The following is a 13267-nucleotide window of genomic DNA, read 5'->3' as shown; positions in this document are numbered from 1 at the left end:
TGTGGCATATTTTAGAATATTTACAGTTGACACATATGCTTAAATTCAGATATTCTTTTAGAGACAGCTTCTTTTTTGGTAGTTTTGAATTTTGTGGGTAATTGGGAGAAATGAACTGATAATTTGCCTTCAGCTTAGCTCTGTCCTCAGACCAGAAATCACAAATTTTGAATTTGTAATTGTATTAGAGTTCTCCAGAGAAACAGAACCGATAGGATAGATATAGATACGTAGAAAGAGACTGATTATGAAATATTGGCTGACATGAATGTGGAAGCTGAGAAGTCCCACCATCTGTTGTCTGCAAGCTGGAAGCCCAGGAAAGCTGGTGGTGAAGTAAAGTCCAAACCCAAAAACCCGAGAACTAGGGGAACCAATGGTGTAAGTCCCAATCTCAGCCCAAAGGCCTGAGAACCAGGAGTGCTGATGTCTAAAGGCAGGAGAAGGTGGGCTTCCAGGCTCGCACAGGAAGACCTAATCTGCCCTTCCCCCAACCGTTTTATTCTATTCCAGTCCTCAGTAGACTGGATGACGCTTTCATATTGGTTAAAGCAATCTTCTTCGCTCAGTGTAACAATTCAAATGCTAATCTCTTACACAAATATCCTCACAGACGTACCCAGAAATAACATTTTACTATCTGGGCATCCCTTACCCCAGTCAAGTTGCCATGGGATGTAATTACACTTAGTCCTTGATATTTTCTATGGCCATTTTTAAAAAATATTAAAATACTGATTTTTAAATGTTTTGTTTCTTGGCCTAATTAAGAACAGGAATTTCCTGGCTTCTGCTGTAACTGACTAAAGCATTATCCAAGGCCAAGCATGGTGACTCATCCCTGTAATCTCAGCACTTTGGGAGGCTGAGGCAGGAGGACCACTTGTGGCTGGGAGTTCCAGACCAGCCTGTGCAACATAGTGAAGCCCCTGTCTCTACAAAAAAAAAAAAAAAAATTAATTAGGCAGCTGTGGTGGTATGTGCCTATAGTCCTACCTACTCAGGAGGCTGAGGTGGGAGGATTGCCTGATCCCAGTAGTTTGAGGTTACAATGAGCTGTGATTGCACCACTGCATTCTAGCCTGGGTGACAGAGCAAGACCCTATCTCTAAAAATAGTAATAATAACATATTATCCAGTTGGAATGTGACTGCCTTGTAATAAATAGAACTATAAGCACCATTTATCCAACCCCTCTTTTTTTTGAAGATCTGGCTCTTTGCATGCAGGTAAAAGCTTACACACATTTCTCTTCAGATCTTTTTCTTTTAAGGGAGGGGAGCATCACAACTGGGGTCTGTTGGGTGGGACTAGGGGAGGGACAGTTGGGGGTAGGGAGTTGGGGAGGGATAACATGGGGAGAAATGCCAGATATAGGTGATGAGGATGGAGGCAGCAAACCACATTGCCATGTATGTACCTATGCAACAATCCTGCATGTTCTTCACATGTACCCCAGAACCTAAAGTGCAATAAAATATATATATAAATAAATTAAAAAAAAAAACAAAAAAAGAACAGTGCTCTAGATTTTCACAGCCTATTTTAAATATTTTATAACTCTATTGCTTTAGTGTTTTGAAAAACCTTGTACTAATTCTTAAATTTATTTCTCATAATATTGATAACAAAAGGAATCCTATATAGCAACTATTGGATATGTGCCCTGTGAATATGAACTAATTCTTGAGATTAGTTATCAAGTATTGGTTCTCTTTAGTTTTATCACCACGATAAATTAAGTGGAGTTCCTGAATCAGAACAGCTTAGGAGCAAATCCACATGTACAAGGACACCAGAGTATTTGTCACTGTATTTGGCCTAGCCTCAGGGACTAATTATTTTAACCTTAACTCGTTTTGCAAGGTTAAACACAGCTGTGTGTTAGAGCAGTAAATCGTGGTCCTCAGAGCACCCTCCTCAGAATCATCTGGAGTCTGGGTAGACTCTCCCCAAAAAAACTGAATATGCAGCTCTGCAGACCATGCCCAGGAATCTGTGATATATGTGTCTGCTGGTTCCAGACAAGTGCCACCAAAACAACCTAATGATGGTACAAAGCTATGCTTTTGTGTGTGTGTGTGTCTGTGTGTGTGTGACAGAGTCCCACTCTGTAGCCCAGGCTGGAGTGCAGTGGTGCAGTCTCGGCTCACTGCTGCAACCTCCAACTCCTGGGTTCAAGTAATTCTCTTGCCTCAACCTCCAGAGCAGCTGGGATTACAGGTGCCTGCCACCACACCTGGCTACTTTTGTAGCTCAGCTACTAAAGAAACGGGGTTTAGCCATGTTGGCAAGGCAGACCTCGAATTCCTGACCTCAGGTGATCTGCTTGCCTTGGCCTCCCAAAGTGCTGGGATTACAGGCGTGAGTCACCTCACCTGGCCAAAGCTGCACTATTTTTAAAAGCCATGAGAGAAAAGTCCCTGACAGTTTTTGTGGCCATCCTAGAGGGGAAACCGCTTGATCAGGATTGCATAAGGAGAATGCTATAATAGTTGAAGATTGGTAGACATGGCAAGGCAAAGATTTTGAGGTAAGGATTTTGAAGAATCTTGGGGAAAACAGCTGTTTGATGCTATCTATCAAAGAATGTAACAGTTTGATGTTCACATAAATTAAGTTTTAGAAAATTTTTGGAACAGATAATCAAGTAATATACTCATGGTCTTGAAGACAGAGGAGTATCGAAGTTATGTTAGTGAAGACTGTGAACTCATAAAGTCATGACAATGTAGAGAAAGCTGCATGGGTGTAAGATGCTTTTGGTTCTCAGCTTCCTCAGCCTGAGCTAAAGGATAAATCATTAATATCTGAAGGCAGGATCAAGCCACACCTTCACTGCAATTTGCTGTGTCATGATTGCATACTATATTCCCAGTATGGTCTTTTCAACCACTGTGTCAAGTTTTCCTGTTTCTTTTTGTTGGATGATCATTTGTCGGACTGTTACATGGGACAATGGCTGCAGAGTATGCAGAACGCTGGGGATCACAAATTCGAGTGCTGCAACCCAGAAAAAGAGCTGCTATAAAAAAGAGAAATAGAGCTGCTGATTAAGGTGACTCTATTCTCAAACACCATGTGCTCAATTTCATAAACCTCTCAGGCCAGGGCTTCTATAGTCTTGGTGATATTGTCTAACTCCCCTGCTAGTATATGAAATATAGTATGTATGATTCTCTCAACTTTTTGGACTTCTTATAAAGCATGAAATGAATCTTGAGAAGAAAGTAATCCAGAAGGCTCCTTGAATAGTTATGGCTCCAAATCAAGTCAAAATTTTTATCCTTCTTGAAATGTTATCTAACAATCTCTTTGTCCAGGAAAAAAACTGATTGGGCAAAATATATTCTGAGTGCTGTCAGAGATTATCCAGAAAGTGGGCATCCATTTAACAACACAAGGAGCCCCTAATCCAGGCAGTAGCCAAAAATCCGCTACTTGTCACTGGGGGACCATCCAATAATCTCTCTCTTTTTTTGCCAAAATATCCCTATGAAACAATGTTGAACCCTTGCCAAGCAATTTTGAACAATTTTTACAGAAGTTGTCAAAAGTGGCATGACACCAGGCAATGAAATTTGTAGTATTGATATCATTAGATAGAGATAAAGAAAAGGGAAAGTATGCCTTTTAAGAGCTGGGAAATTAAGACAGCTTCCACATATACACCCTCTGTTTCCAAGTTCTATTTCTGTGAAAGTTCAGTGAAAAAGACTAGCTTTCATAAAAGTTTCCAGAATATAGTCTTGGTGGGGGTAGAAACCAACTTTTCTGGGTATAATGTTGATATGGCTTGGCTTTATGTCCTCACCCAGATCTCACTTTGAATTGTAATAATCCCCACATGTCAAGGGCAGGGCCAGGTGGAGATAATTGACTCATAAAGATGGTTTCCCCAACACTGTATCTCACCTTGAATTGTAATAATCCCCACATGTCAAGGGCAGGGTCAGGTGGAGATAATTGACTCATAAAGACGGTTTCCCCAACACTGTATCTCACCTTGAATTGTAATAATCCCCACATGTCAAGGACAGGGCCAGGTGGAGATAATTGACTCATAAAGACGATTTCCCCCACACTGTTCTCCTGATACTGAATAAGTCTCACGAGATCTGATGGTTTTACAAATGGAAGTTCCCCTGCACAAGCTCTCTTGCCTACCACCATGTAAGATGTGACTTTGCCTCTCCTTTGCCTTCTTCCAGGATTGTGAGGCCTCCCCAGCCATGTGGAACTGTGAGTCCATTAAACCTCTTTCCTTTATAAATTACCCAGTCTCAGGGATGTCTTTATTAGCAGCATGAGAACAGGCTAATACAGTAAATTGATACCAGGAGTGGTTCTAGAGAAACAGAATTTTAAGGATGAATTTATTTAGTTGGTTTTGGGGTTTCTGGAGGGGGCTGCTTAAGATTATTAGATCCCAAAATGCTAAGGACTCTACTTCCAACAGTATGGAGAACACGGATAGTTCTTGGAATGAACTGTTTAGAGGGTTATGCAAAATAAATACATTGAATACTCCTAATTCACTGCTTGTGTGAGGCAAGGAGTTTAGTGACTCTATACATAATACTTTTGACTGTATGTGGAGAACCAATGAACATAATGAAGTTGGTTTGTTGCTCATAAGTTCACTAGCCAAAGTGATGAAGGAAAACGATGAACTCAGGGATTCCAACTCCCAGTTCCAGAAGCACATACTGAGCCTCAAATCTGCTAAGACTGCCCTGAGTTGTCTTATCTCCTCTAGAGAAAGAGCTGAAATTGTGGGAAATCAGACATAAGCTCTTATCATGTGAGTGGCTGACTTGCAAAGAAAGGGGCATGCACAGCCTTGTGGCCAGATGTCCACAGTTAAAGTGAGTGTCAACTTATTGGATTGAATACATAAAGTCTTGTTCCTGGGTGTGTCCGTGAGGGTGTGGCCAAAGAAGATTAACATTTGAGTCAGTGGACTGGGAGAGACAGACCCACCCTCATTCTAGGTGGGCACCATGTAATCAGCTGCCAGCATGAAAGCAGGAAAGGAAAGTGTAGACTGGCTAAGTCTTCTGGCCTCCATCTTTCTCCCACGCTGGATGCTTCCTGCCCTTGAACATCGGACTCCAAGATCTTCAGCTTTTGGACTCTTGGACTTAGACCAGTGATTTGCCAGGGGCTCTCAGGCCTTTGGCCACAGACTGAAGGCTGCGTTATCGGATTCTCTACCTTTGAGGTTTTGGGACTTGGACTGGCTCCCTGGCTCCTCAGCTTGCAGACGGCCTATTGTGGGATTTCACCTTGTGATCAGGTGAGTCAATTCTCCTAACAAACTTCCTTTCGTATATACCTTTGTCTTGTTAGTTCTGTCACTCTAGAGAACTCTGACTAATACAAATGTGATAAGGGTTTTAGATTTCTAGTGATCAGTCCTGTTGCGGTATTTGCATCTAAAAAGTTATCTGATTGTTGAATCCAGGTACCTAAGAAATCAACTAACTCATTACAAAGTAATGATATGAAGGGAAGCAGAATATTTCCCAAAGGGATCATGCACAAGTAAAGCTGTACATTTGGTTGTATGCCAATTCTCAAGGAAATTCTAGCTAGATATTGAACTTAGACCTAGGAGTGACTAAGAATGCAAAAAAACCAATATTAGAAATAGATGCTTTATAGATAACATAGTTCAAGGCAAACTTAAAAAGCAAAAGAGGAAACAAGATAGCTAGGAAAATAACAAAACAATTCATTTTAAAGCATGATATTCTGTGGCCTTGTTTCATGAATCCTGGGTGAATTCAGAAGTCTTGGTGGAAGCTATTTCCTCCCAAAGTCTGTTTATAAAAGTCAACTTGAGGTCTTCACAGGAGACTTCATCTTCCATTTCTAGGGTGGTTTGTGCTTCTCTGAAAGACATGGCTCCAAGAATAAACCCTTTGGATTTTCACTGTCCTGCTAATTGTTAACAGTACCTCAAGGGATTCCTTGCATCAAGGTTTCAGGGCTGTCTTTCTATGATATTACTTCTAGAGGGCCCATTCTCTGGGATTCACTTCATGTAAAGATAAGAGGAAGAAAGACAGCTTCCACCTGTTGATGACAGGACTAAGTATATTTGCATGAATCCGCAGCATTCTTTGGCCATGGTTGCTTGCAATCATGTGGACATATTCCTAAAGCCATATGGAGACATACACTCCTAAGTTAGTGGCAGAGCTTTTCAAAGCTCTTGCTAAGCCCCAGTAAAATGGATTTTCCATCACTAAAATGATAGATAAATAATTTCCGTGTTTGGGAACACAAAATAAATGTTTTTTTGGCTACTGTTGGAGCTATAAGTATCTGGTGAAAGGCTTCAATCCAACTACAAATTAACAAATATTGATCAGGATATATTCAAGTAATCACAGAATGCATAGATAAGAAATCAATTTAGAAGGGTTCTGAGGGTTGGCCCTTGTCCTGTCTTCATGGCTTTTACTAGGATTGTGCTGTTGACCTATGAGTCATGTATCAGATGACCCTTGACTATTTTGGTAAAGTTTCACCGCTGTTGTTGATTGAGTGTAGAGGCAAATATGTCCTTGTTAGGGTGGGTAATTCCATGTAAGATTTTGCAAACTTCCTTTGCTACTCAGGGTCATCCTTAGAGTGCCTGAAATCATCCCTGGGAAGTTTGCAACTAGATATTTCCCAGTATCTGGATTTTCTTTATGCTGAAGTCAAATCCTAGCATTCTGAAATAGCTTCTTTGAACATACCCAGAGATTTGGTTTCTTAGGGTAGGATCCTAGTGAAGGCTGCCTGAACTGCTTTTGTATAAGTTCCTACCTTATAGCTACTGCTTTTAAGAAGCATTAGCACACTCAAAATTCCTTTAATTTACTAAGCATTCTTGTTTGAGATTTCTACAAAAGTCAAGAACCCCTGTTTGTTTGGAAAGCCTTCCAAAATTGTGAACTACTCCAAAAGCATGTCTACTCTCGGTGTGCATTTTAGTTCATTTATCTTTAGCTGACTGACAAGCTCTGATGAAGACAGTAAATTTTACAACCGGGTAGATTTTGCTTCTACAAGGAGTCCTATTTTAGAAACAATGTGATATCTGTTACAGTAGATTCTACCTAATGTTATATTTTTGTTTAGTCTTTTTTTTTTTTTTTTAAGATGAAGTCTCACTCTGTTGCCCAGGCTGGAGTGCAGTAGTGCAGTCTTGGCTCACTATAACCTCTGCCTCCTAGGTTCAAAGTGATTCTCCTGCCTCAGCCTCCCAAGTAGCTGGGACTATAGGCACATGTCACCACACCCAGATAAGTTTTTATATTTATTAGAGACAGAGTTTCACCACGTTAGCCAGGATGGTCTTGATCTCCTGACCTCGAGATCCACCTGCCTTGGCATCCCAAAGTGTTGAAATTACAGGCATGAGCCACCGTGCCCAGCCTGTGTAGTCTTACTATATGGTCCATGGACAATGTTTAGTCAATCTTAAGATATGGTCCATCAACAAACAAAACTAAATCTTGATGTTCTAATGTAGTTTCCAGCGTATCTATTCAGGGAATAGATTGTTTGAAAAGAGAAGTTCGAGAGTCATAAGTGTCCTTTTCTTAAAGACAATGGAAGAAGAGTTACAGAATTCAATAATTAATAGTGATATGCAAAGAAAAAAAAAGAGAGAGAAAGAGAGAAATGGAACTTCCTAGGAGGTAAGTTTACTTACTGATAGTTATCAACTCTTTTTAGTGAGAGACAAAGACCATGCATTGTCAGGGACCATCAAGTTTAAAGAACATTCTAAAAATCAAGTGAACAGAGCCTCCCTAGTTTAGCTGCTCTGGCTATTGCCCTTAGGCAAGGTGAGTAGACTTTTGCCACTGGGATAAGAGAGAAACTACAGTGAGCTTTTGGTCTCTAATTATTCACAAGAAGTTGAATTAGAACACACAGGGCTTATTCAAATCTCTCACATTATATATAAATAGACAAGCTTATGATAATTAGGTTGGCATAGAATGGGATGTTATGAAGAGTTAATTTTAACTTTTGAAAGGAGTGTTTGTGTTGGGGTTCTCAGAAAGCAGCTTTGGTTACCAAGGGATGTGGTTTGGCTATGTTTCCCTACCCAAATTTCATCTTGAATTGTAATCCCCATATGTGGAGGGAGGGACCTGTTGAAGGTGATGGATCATGAGGAATATTTCCTCCATGCTGTTCTCGTGATAATGAATTCTCATGAGATCTGATGGTTTAAAAGTGTTTGGAAGTTCCTCCCTCTCTCTCTCTCCTGCTGCCATGTAAGACGTGCCTCACTTCCTCTTCATTTTCAGCCATGATGGTAAGTTTCCTGAGGCCTTCCCAGCCATGCAGACCTGTGAGTCCATTAAACCTCTTTCCTTTATACATGACCCAGTCTCAGGTAGTTTTTTATAGAAGTAAAAAAACAAATACTGAAAATTGGTACCAGCAGAGTGGGTCACTGTTATAAAGATACCTGAAAATCTGGAAGCAACTTTGGAACTGGGTAACAGGCAGAGGTTGGAACAGTTTGGAAAGCTCAGAAGAAGACAGGCAGATGAGGAAAAGTGAAATTTCCTAGAGACTTACTGAATGGTTGTGACCAAAATGCTGATAGTGGTATGGACAATGAAGTCCAGGCTGAGATGGTCTCATACAGAGATGAGGAACTTACTGGGAACTGGAGCAAACCTCACTCTTGCTATGCTTTAGCAAAGAAACTGATGGCATTTTGCCCCTGCCCTAGAGATCTGTGAAATTTGAATTGAGAGAGATGATTTAGGACATCTGGCAGAATAAATTTCTAAGAAGCAAAGCATTCAAGAGATGACCTGGCTTTTTCTGAAGGGTACAATCATGTGTGTTCACAAAGAGATAATCCAAAATTGGAACTTATGTTTAAAAGGAAAGAAGAACAGAAAAGTTTGGAAAATTTGCAGCCTGACCATGTAGTATGAAAGAAAAACCTATTTTCTGGGGAGAAATTCAAGCCACTGAAGAAATTTGCATAAGTAAAAAGGAGCTGAATGTTGTCAAGATAATGGGGATAATGTCTCCAGGTCATGTCAGAGACCCTTACAGCAGTTCTTCACATCACAGATCTGGAAGCATAGGAGGGAAAAACGGTTTCATGGGCCAGGCGTAGGGCCCCACTGCTCTGGGCAGCCTTGGGATATGGTGTCCAGTGTCCCAGGCACTCTAGCTCCAGCCATGACTAAAAGGGGCCAAGGTATATGTCAGACCATTGCTTCAGAGGGTTCAACCCCAAAGCTTTGGTAGCTTCCATGTAGTGTTTGGCCTGTGGGTGTATAGAAGCCAAGAGTTGAGATTTGGGAACCTCCATGTAGATTTCAGAGGATGTATGGAAATACCTGGATGTCCAGACAGAAATCTGCTGCAGGGGTGGAGCTCTTATGGAGAACCTCTATTAGGGCAGTGTGGAGGGGAAATATGGAGTTGGAACCCGAATGCAGAGTCCCCACCGAGGCATGCATAGTGGAGCTGTGAGAAGAGGGCAACCATCCTCTTGACCCCAGAATGGTAGATCTACCGACAGCTTGCACTGTGTACTTGGACAGGCTGCAGACACCAACACCAGCCTGTGAAGGCATCCATGGGGGCCTGCAGAGCCACAGAAACAGAACTGTCCAAGGCCTTGGGAGCCCATCCCTTGTGTCAGCATGCCCCAAACGTAAGACATAGAGTCTAAGGAGATCATTTTGCAGCGGATTTAGTGACTGTCCTGCTGGGTTTCAGACTTGCATGGAGCCTATAGTCCCTTTGTTTTGGCCAATTTTTCCTAACTGGAATGGAAACATTTACCCAATGCCTATACCCCCATTGTATCTTGAAAGTAACTAACTTGCTTTTGATCTTACAGGCATGTAGGTAGAAGGGACTTGCCTTGTCTCAGACGAGAATTTGTACTTGGATTTTTGTGTTAATGCTGGAATGAGTTCAGACTTTGGGGGACTGTTAAGAAGGCATGATTTTGCCTTGAAGTGTGAGGACATGAGATTTGGGAGGAGCAGAGATGTAATGTTACTGTTTGGCTCTGTGTTCAAGTCTTATTTCAAATTGTGATCTTCATGTATTGAGGGAAGAACCTGGTGGGACGTGATTAGATTTGGGAGTGATTTTCCTTATGCTGTCCCCATGATAGTGAGTGAGTTCCTATGAGATTTGATGGTTTAAAAGTGTTTGGCAATTCACCTCTCTCTTTCTCTCTCTCTCCTCTGCTGCCATGTAAGACATGCCTCATTTCTCCTTTGCCTTCCTCCATAATTATAAGTTTCCTGAAGTCTCCGCAGTCATGTGGAACTGTGAGTCTATTAAACCTGTTTCCTTTATAAATCACCCAGTCTTTGGTAGTTCTTTATAACACTGTGAAAACAGACTAACACACCAAGGATTTGGATAAGCCATACAGCAAAGTGGAGATTTTAGGAAAGCTGGTAACTCCTGTGTCCAGTGAGATCCAGGAATCCTCTTGTCTCTTAGTTACTCATCTGGAACAGTTTTGAAAGGCCAAGTCTGTTAAGAGAGGATTTGAGAAAAGTCATATTCGAGGTAATGAACTTCACTTTGACAAAATTATAACTTCTTTCTGAAAACTTCATGCCCTCTCTGAAAACAGCAAGCAGATAGGTGGAATCAGTCTTAAAGCTCACCTTATCCTTAGAACAAAACAGAAGGTCAGCCACATGTTTGAAACCACCTTTGCAAAATTATGACAGTAAGAGAAGTCTGACATCATTGTCTCCATCTTGGTTCTGACCTCCAAGCTGCTCTTAGTCATTCCTGGGTGTAGACCAAGCTAACTTTGGGAGGAATTAATTTATAGTTTAACCTTAAAGTAGGGATGATGACAGCTCTTACCAAAATTAAACTGCCTTTGTATAAATTAATGAAAGGACACAAGATTAGGATTATAAGAGGGGCCTGAATTCTGATAAGATGTAGGTATAGCTGCCATAATCCCTTACTATTTAGAGGACATATAGCCAGAGGTCACTTTGTGACTTTCTCAATTGCTCCTATAGATAACCTCAGAAAACCTGAGACTGATTTCCTTGAGATATTTTTAAGACTGACCCCACTGGACTTTTGACTTATGACTCAGCTGGTCCTGTGGCCCCACTCAGAGGTGCACTTAGTGCATGAGGACTGTTTGCCACACCCCTATTTCATCCCAAACCAATCAGCTGCAGCCATTTCCTAGCCCCCTGCCCACCAACTTGTCCACAAAAACCCTAACCGTTGATCTTTCAGAGAGAATAGTTTGATAACTCCAGTTCTCCTGTGTGGGCCAGCCATGTGTCAATTAAACTCTCTCTCTACTGCAACAACATGGTATCAGTCAATTGTTTTCTCTGTGTAGTGGGCAGGAAGAACCCATCAGGTGATGACATGTTGAATAAGAACAGAATGACAGGAATATTTAAAGTTACCGAGGTTGTGATTGAAGACTTGTAAAGAGTAGGAGGGTGTTTCAATAACTCCATTAGCCACGACAGTTAGGGTATTGTTGTTTTTTTCTAGGAGAAACCAAACAGGTACTGACTATTTTGACCTAAATGGAACACAGATTTGCTACTGTAAAATTGTTAGCCTCAGAAGCCACTTAAAATAGTATCTGAGTTTAGCACTACACGGTAACAGGGAATAACTATTCTGATATCTTCAACAAATATGTGTATATATATTTGTGTATATGTGTGTGTGTATGTATATATCCTATGTGAGTGTATGTATGTGTGTGTATATATATTTTTCCTGTGTGTGTACATATATATGTGTGTATATATATGTACACACATATATGTGTATATATATATGTGTGTATATATATGTACACACATATATGTGTATATATATTAAAAAAGAATTATAATCAATACGTATATATGTATATATACACACATATATATGTATATACACACATATGTATATACATACACGTATGTATGTATATATACATATATGTGCATATACACACATATATACGTATATACATATATACATATATGCGTGTGTGTATATGCACATATATGTATATATACATGTATACATGTGTATATGCATATATGTATATACACACACATATATATATACTTATATATATACACATGTATATATATGCATATATACATATATACATAGATGTATATATGTACATCTATGTATATATACATATATACATATATTTATACACACATACATACATATATATACACGTGTGTGTATATATATATACACATATATATGTATTGACTATAATTCTTTTTTAATCTCTGGTTAAGAGGATATTGTACAAGTTTGAGTTGAGGTTTAAATGGGGCAGTCTTAACCTTGTTGGGCTCAGCCCCAATAATGTTATCTACAAATGCTAGAACATTTGTTGACAGAAGTCTGATACCTCCTTGAGATCTGCAATGTACACTTGATTGAGATACACAGACATTGGTAAACCAATATTCAAATTAGCTATGGAATTTGAATACTGGGGGACCCTTGGGGATTTCAGGAAAGGAACTGCTAATAGAATATTTAATTTGGCAATTCAATTTGCACACTAAACCACACCCTGTGAAGTTAGCAGATATGTATTCTCATTAAGGAAGAAAACATGCATCTTGATTAAAGATCCAAAGGTGATAGTTATGGACTGGAACACAAGGAACGTCTGACAATTATTAGAGACACACACCGCCTGAATAGTTTGTTCACATCAAAAGTGAGGTTGCATAACAGAGACAGGATTTCAGTTTAATAGCAGCATCTCTATCAATAGAAAAAATTGCAAACTTTCCTTTTAATGTTTAGAGGAATTTCTCCTTGTGAGTTTGAGGGTAAAACAAGAAATTGAGTGTTTGATTCTTCCTTGGAGTACTCTTATTGATCATCCACTTTATTTTTCTCCTATAGTTTCTTAGCTAATACAAAACAATTCTTTTTCCAGTGTCTTTCTGTTTACAGTAACTACTCATGACTTCATCAGAAGCTCCCTTCGCCCATATAAAATGATGGGTATGGGAGCGTCTAGATGTCTTTTTTTTTCCCATAATGCCATAAATTTATCCTGAGTATTTCTCTGTTTTTAGACTAAGCCTTTTTCAAAACGTTCAATGAGGGATTGAAGGCCTGATAAGAGGACTATTTCCCAGTCTCATTTTTACTTTTAGATTAAATCCCCTATTTCTGGTGTTGATGAAAAGAGTCAAAGTCTGTAAAATACTTGTAGAGATTTATTCTGACC

This window comes from Aotus nancymaae, unplaced genomic scaffold (genome assembly GCF_030222135.1).
Source record: "Aotus nancymaae isolate 86718 unplaced genomic scaffold, 86718_ANA_hifiasm-v0.15.2.pri h1tg000040l, whole genome shotgun sequence".
Lineage (NCBI taxonomy): Eukaryota > Metazoa > Chordata > Mammalia > Primates > Aotidae > Aotus > Aotus nancymaae.
Note: the sequence above shows the minus strand (reverse complement) of the source record.